Source organism: Choristoneura fumiferana, chromosome Z (genome assembly GCF_025370935.1).
Source record: "Choristoneura fumiferana chromosome Z, NRCan_CFum_1, whole genome shotgun sequence".
Lineage (NCBI taxonomy): Eukaryota > Metazoa > Arthropoda > Insecta > Lepidoptera > Tortricidae > Choristoneura > Choristoneura fumiferana.
The window spans coordinates 23,504,860-23,512,930 of record NC_133472.1 but is presented as its reverse complement, the minus strand read 5'-3'; positions in this window follow the sequence as shown (position 1 = coordinate 23,512,930).

Sequence of the window (8,071 nt, the reverse complement as noted above, 5' to 3'; positions counted from 1 at the left end):
CGGTAAAGTAACTTTTTAAATTGCCAAATGATGTCCAAACTATTGTTAAAAAAATAAGTCTAAAGAGTCGTTATAGTTAGGCTTTGAACAATTAAGAAAACGTTTGATGCAACCAACTGAATATTTACTGATAAGATAATACAGATTAAACGCGACAGAAAAGGGAACATAATTTTTTTTTTCATGTAATCGCGTATTTTAATTCCGTCTAAAGTTATGAAAAAAAAGGAAATAAATTCTTTAGTCCAATTCGGACCGTGCGACGTCAAGTGCGCGCACTCGAAAGTTAACCAATGAGCTTCCAGTGCGCGCGCACGACGTAGCACGAACCAATCATGGTTACCCGTTCGCGCCTGTCATGCAACCCCGCCAAAGTAATTTTCATGAGTTCAGTCCGGTGAATTAATTTTTGTTAAGTAAATTATAATGAACAGTTCAAATGATGAATTTATTTGTTTCTTTTATTACATTTCGAGATATCAGACGATAATAGATACTAGATGAAAACCCGGCTTTGCTCGGGTAAAATGTAGACTCATAATATGTTTGAAAAAAAAATTTTTGTTACTGTAAAGACTGTCGTACTTATCGAAAAATACGAAGTATATTCCCAGCCTTAATATTATCACAAACGTACTTTCACAGCTAACCTACGTATCGGTATTTCACCAGTAGATAGTTCGCCTAAATCTTATTTGCCCAAATAACTATGATGTCTCTGTCTCATAATCAAAGAAATTAGACCTAAAGGGCCCCATATACGGTACCGTGTGTCCCTTAAGGTGAAATGTGACTCATAATACTCATCTAGGTGTAAAATGTAGGTAGATATTTCTGTAGTCATCGGTTCTCAAGGAATATTAAAGGTATAAGCAAGGCATAGATTCGTATAGCTTCGTTCATTGTGTTTAATAAATATAGTAAATAAAACTGCAAAAGTTTTCACACAAATAATTTTTATTTGAAATCAACATTAAAAAAAATAAACAAACATAAATTAACAAAACATGAGCATTTCTAAAAAAGTTTCTACATTTGATTTGAGACTGATTTGGGTAAAAATTTGCAGGTAGATAGAGTGAACGATACTGAGTTTAAATAACATAGTCTCCCGAAATGTCCCAATTAATTTGTATGGAAAGTTCCTCTTTTGTTACCGCAAATCCATAGTTTTGGTAACAAAAAAGGAAATTTCCATACAAACCATTTGGGACATTTTGAGAGACTATGTTATTACGACTCAGTATCGTTCACTCTACATACCTGCAAATTTTTATCTAAATTGGAGTCGCAAATCAAATGTACAAACTTTTTAGAAATGCTCACATATAATTTTTAAGGTTTATTCTCTGTAAACCTCTTTGTTTTAAGCACTCAGTCTTTTTCTCTACTTTGGCAGGTAAATAAGTACTTACTAATTTTAAAAATAAAAAATGAAATTGTTGTTCTTTATTCAAATCGGCTAAATCAAAAATAAGATTAGGAAGTAAGTATGTAAATTGTAATTTTACAATGAGTACTTATCCGAGAATTTGGCAAAGGTACTTATAAAGGAATATTCTCTATTATACATCACAGGTTGATTATCATAAAATTTCTCTATATATAACATTTTTCGTTAAATATTTATCACCTTTCAAGCCTTGTTCAGTGGTATTGATAATTTGAATTTTTACATCATCGAATCTTCGAACTCTAGAGAAGGCAACATAGAGCTGGCCATGGGTGAACACAGGATTAGGTAAAAATATACCGATTTTGTCGAAAGTTTGTCCCTGGATTTTCTTTATTGTCATAGCGAATGCTATGCGAATGGGAAACTGAAGCCGACTAAATTTAAAAGGCAGTTGACTGTTAGATGGGTGGAGACGAATTCGAGGAATAAAAACTCTGGTTCCCACATGGCTACCACCAATAATTTCGGCATCAATGACACGTGAAGCTAACACTCTAACAATAAGACGGGTTCCGTTGCACAACCCAACAGTCGGGTTTAAATTTCTCAAAAGCATTACTATACAACCAACTTTTAATTTTATAATGTGTGGTGGTAGTCCTGCAGGCGTTATAGAATTTAGGAATTCTACAGGATAGTTTAAAACATCATTATGATCGTCCTCAACCACAGCGTCAGAACTCTCATAAATTTTAAGCAGGCCAGGGATTTTCTCGACAACTTGGTCGTTCAATTGAAAACAATCATCGTTTTTGGGAGTAAGGATAGCTTTCATTGAATAACTTTTATAATCATAAGTGTTAAGGGAAACACCAAAAATATGGTCTAAAATTGAATTATCTACAATGCATCGCTGAGGCAGTTCAATGTGGTTGTCACCATCTTCATTGGCTGATCCATCGCCTACCTTTAATACCCATAGAGCAAACTCTAAATCATCGTGAGCTCTCATATTATGAGCCAATTGGAGTTGAGTAAAGTTTGGCCACATTGAAAAGTGCGTAATTGAAGCTTTTATAATATCATTTCGTGACCCATTAACTACAACTGGTAAAATCTGACGAAAATCTCCTGCGAATAACAATGTTTTGCCTCCAAAAGGTAATTTATTTTTCATTATATCTTGAAGGAGTCGATCAACTACAACAATATCATGATATTTAGTCATGTGTGCTTCATCCCAAATAATTAAATGAGTTTCCTTCAATAACGTAGCTGCTGGTGACCCTAACGACATATGAGACGTAAAATCTACATCTGAATTAATTGGAATTTTAAATCGCGAGTGAGCTGTTCTACCACCATCTAACAGAGTTGCTGCAATTCCAGAGAACGCTATGGGTTAGGCATATTTTATTTTAAGATCTTAAAATATGTAAAATAGTTGTAAATACAAAAGTCTTTCCAGTTCCTCCTGGGCCGTCAAGGTAAAACAGCTTTCTCTCTGTGTGATTATTCACAGCGTTTAGTATTGTATCGACCACATATTTTTGTTCGGTGTTCAATTTTCGGTATTTTTCATAGGCATTTGCTTTTTCAAGTTCACAGTCGTAAACGGGATCAGATAAGAAAACATCATTTTCACTAATATCTGGCTCCGGAAGTCCGAAATCTGTTAGTCTCTTTCCGTGGAGTTTTAATGTTTCATCAATTTCTTGTAAAGCTAACTGTTTGGATAATATTTCAGGACGTGATCTTGTAAAGTCTTCGATAAAATGTGATGCAAACTTTTCCCAAAGAGCATTAGGATCAGTTACTTCACAAAATACGCATATACGTATATATACGGCTTCGAGCAGTTCGACTCTCTTCTCTGTGTTGAAGATTTTCATGCCATCCGAGTTCTCCATTAGGAAAAAGTAAAGGAAAGGCTAAAGGGCCAATATTCGGGCTGGTTTATTTGAGTGTAGTTAAATGTTGAGAATATTCTTGTACAGAAAAGTCTATATTTAATGGAGGTTCGCCGTTTTCTCCTACAAAGATGACCGCTACCTCATTATTTGATGGAGGATTATACCGACGCAAATCAAGATATTTATGTTTATAAAACTGCATTGATACCGAATATTTGGGTCGATTTTCTGAGGCTGCTTTTAATTCCTCTTCAGCTAAAATTGCAGCCACCCTTTTTTATATTTTGACAAAAAGATTGGATTCATTGAGCATTGTTTGTAAGGACCTCATTATATTGCTTCTATATATGTTATTTGTAGAATCAGATAATTGTTCTTTTAATGCTGCTTCATCTTCAATTATGTACAATTGGTTGTATTGTGGTTTATGACCTTGCAACGGAAACAAAGATCCAGTTTTTATATAAATTTGCCCTTGTACCCTATAAGTGAAAAATCCTGGAGGGAGTGTGTTCAAGTTTGAATTTAAGGATACCATTGCAAATATTGAATTATACTGTCGTATATTAGCCTTAAAATGATAAGCATCAGATGTATTGCCTTTGTATAAATCTAATAATATATCTGGAATTGGCTTTAATGCTCTATCTGGGTCTAAGTATACCTTCCCATTATGACAACAATTTTTAAAATGATTTTTAATTTTTTCACCTAAAAAATGAACTGCTTGACATTGAACACATTCATAAATCATAGAACCAACTGAATGTACTGATACATGAATGATGTTATTTGAAAGTGCTAAATGTACATAGTTAGTCCCTGGGGGGCTGATGTTCTGTACTAAACCTGCTTGAATATTAACGTTTCTTCGGGGGTCTGCCCACCATTTGATGTTTTCTTTCTCCTCTTCTTCTAAAGAAATAAAATCACTGCTGACTCAAAGTCAAAGTCAAAATATCTTTATTCAATTTAGGCTATAACAAGCACTTATGAATGTCAAGAAAAATCTACCACCGGTTCGGAAAAACCTCTGCTGAGAAGAATCCGGCAAGAAACTCAACGAGGTATATATATTTTTTTTAAAACAGATTTACAATATTATTAAATGATATGTATACATCACAAGTATTTAACACAACTTTATTTTTAACACAGTAGGTTCGCTATTTGAAGGGATCGCTAATGCGGATCGGAATTATTTCCAAATATCCCTGTCCATGATATAATCATTAACTTTATAATACGCCTTTGATATTAATGTCTTCTTGACAATAGATCTGAATTTTGTATCCGTTTCATTTGTAATATTTTTTGGAATTTTATTATAAAAACGTATGCAATTTCCCAGAAAAGACTTTTTGGTTTTAGCCAGTCTGTAAGATGGAACTTTAAGCTTCCCTGTGTTTCTAGTAGCCTTTGGCTTATCGACGTTAGTGGGAAAATCACATATGTTCTTCCTAACATACATGATTATTTCAAAAACATAAAGCGACGGCAGGGTTAGGATATCTGTTTCCTTAAAAAAGATCTTAAAGATTCACGCGTCTTCAAATTATAAATTGCTCTAATTGCTCTCTTTTGTAAGATAAAAATTGACTCAATGTCTGCAGCAGATCCCCATAAAATAAGGCCGTACGAAATAATGCTATTAAAGTAAGCAAAATACACCAACCGTGCCGTCGCCACATCGGTTAGCTGCCGTATTTTCCAAACTGCAAAAGCAGCAGAGCTCAATCTACCCGCGATTGCTGTGACGTGAGGTCCCCACTGTAGTTTAGAATCGAGCGTTATTCCTAAAAATACTGTTGATTTTACAAATTCATAGTTTGACCATTTAACTTTATATTAGAAACTGAATTCGAGCTAGATGAATTGACTGACAGCATTGACTCTGTTTTTTCTCGTTGTCTAAAGAAACATCATCAGTCACCAGTGACTCTTCGATTAGCGTCAACTCTTCGTTATCGACCTTAAAGAAGACAAATATTCAAATAATAATAAGTATTGTGTATGTATGTAGGTAGGTATATCCTCACACACCTCTATCTAGTAAGAAGTATTATTTTTCATTTTACTGTACTCGGTGACCTGCACCATTAACTTACCTCAAAGTCATCAAATAAGTCTTGGAATTTGTAAGATTGTATTACAACAAACAAATACAATTATTTGTTTGTTTTGGAAAAAGGTTTGAAAGTGCCCGAGCCTTGGTTCTTCTTAACTGCCTAATTGTTTCTAGGCCACAACACTCGCAATAATTGAAATTATCTGCAAAAATATGTCATACAATTAATAAAATGAAAGACCAATGAAAGATTTTTTTATGAAATACTTACGATTTTCTGCATGATGTAAACAAAGTAAATCACTATGCAAAACTAAGTAAATGTCATTTGAAGTAAAATTTCACTGTTTTATGGTTATGGTTAATATTCTTTTTTCTATGGCTGTTATCGCAATCGGCCAATCTCAGGTTTAAAGAAAAAATACATAACAAAGAGTATATCATAAAAAAGTGTCAAAAACAATATTTTCGCGAAACGTCAACAACTGAAGAATAGTATTTAGTTTTGAGTACAGTACAGTACATTGTGCATTAAGGGGCGTAAGAAGGGTATTACTAATGATATTAGAATTTTAATGACTCGAGTTTGAAATCCGCTTACGGCTCGATACACAATGATTTTCATCGCATAGCGAGGAAAAAAATGCAAAAAAATTGAATTATTTTGTGTCTAAACACTTCACAGCTCGGCAAAAGAAAGACGCTAAGAAAACAACTGAATAAAACAATGGCTACCCGCCAATACGGGGCCTACAACAAAACTCGAAAATTGCAATTCGTATCGTACCGTCCCTCTCACTCTCGTATTAAATAATATTTGCGTGAGCAAATCAATACGAACTTATATATTCGAATTGCGTAGTAGCTCCCCTGATTGACACTTTTTTCGAGTTGTCTACCATAGATAACGCTAAGCTCCAACATCCTAAATAAATATTTACTAAAATTATTGCAAAACAATTTGATATAAGTATTTAAAATAACGAAGTTTCATGATGCCTGGAAAACTTTTATGGTTTAAAATTGGGTTATAGCTACGAGGGGCAGCTAAAAAGTTCTAAGCCTAAGGTACTTTGAGGTTGCATATGTGTTAGCGGTACTGGCCAATAAAAGAGTATTTAAAAAGTAAATAATGAAAAGAAAAAAATGTCATGTTTCTTTTATTACATTTAGAGATATCCGACGATAATAGATAAAATATTTATAATGCACGTGCTCGGAAAGTGCCTCTTGACGTGGGTCAACATATCCATAGAAAATTAGTGATTCCTGCACGCATCCACAGGTTGTGCGGTAAAGTAACTTTGTCAAATGATGTCTAAACTATTGTTAAAAAAATAAGTCTAAAGAGTCGCTATAGTTAGGCTTTGAACAATTAAGAAAACGTTTGATGCAACCAACTGAATATTTATTTACTGATACAGATTAAACGCGACAGAAAAGGGAACATTTTTTTTCATGTAAACTCGTATTTTAATTCCGTCTAAAGTTATGAAAAAAAAAGGAAATAAATTCTTTAGTCCAATTCGGACCGTGCGACGTCAAGCGCGCGCACGACGTATAGCACAAGTCAATCATGGTTACCCGTTCGCGCCTGTCATGAAACCCCGCCAAAGTAATGTTCATGAGTTCAGTCCGGTGAATTAATTTTTGTTAAGTAAATTAAAATGAACAGTTCAAATGATGAATTTATATCTGACTAGACGCCGTCATACGTCCTCGACGAAGCACATATTGTCAGTGACAAACTCAATGCTGAAATACGTGAACTATAATATACATACCTGAGTTAATAAACATCGTAAACTGATAGAATAATCTACTTCTACACACATGGATATTATAACATCTACCGGTACGTCTTATTCTTATTTATTTGCTTTTATCTATTAGAATTAGTGAACCAATTTAAAATTATTTACAGTTCCAAAGCTAAACAATCTCAGATTTACGGTAACTTTTTGTTAATAGCTGGTAGATTAGATACATAATATAAAAAAATGTACTTGATGATAATTAACTATTACACAGATTTATTCACGGGTTGCTCTGATATTAAGCATTATAGGAGGCTGCTGGAGATAAGAACTAGCCAATATAAGTGTGGAAAATGTCAAGCAACAAGAGCTAATAATTAATCATAAAAAATCACGATACTAAAACAAAGTCTCCTTTACCTATCATAAGTAGCTTTAGCTGTTCTAATCTTCTGTGTCAATGATTGTTATGAAAGTTGGTTTAATAAAGTGTATACGTTGGCGATTTTGGTTTACCGTGCATGTCGGTATGTATATCTACTGCCTGCTACTGTAGTAAAAGGAGTATGGCAAATAAATGATGTAGTCACTGCCTCGATTTTTTCCTCGCTTAATGCATTGTAAAACGTTGTATGATATACGTGTCGAAAGTAGGAAATTCCCAACTCGTTCCGGCTCAAAACACTCGCTTCGCTCGTGTTTCAAGTTCTCCGCTCGGGACTTGCCTACTTTCCGCACTTGTAATATAAATAACTATTATTTATTATTAGCGAGTGTTTTGAGCCCGCACGAGTTGGGAATTTCTTACTTTCGACACGTATACCATACAGCGTTTTACAGTTAAGGGCAAAGATATCGATACGGCCAAAGTTACAAAAATATGTATACACGACTTTATGCACTTGTATGCCGTGTATTTTTGCAACTTTGGCCGTGT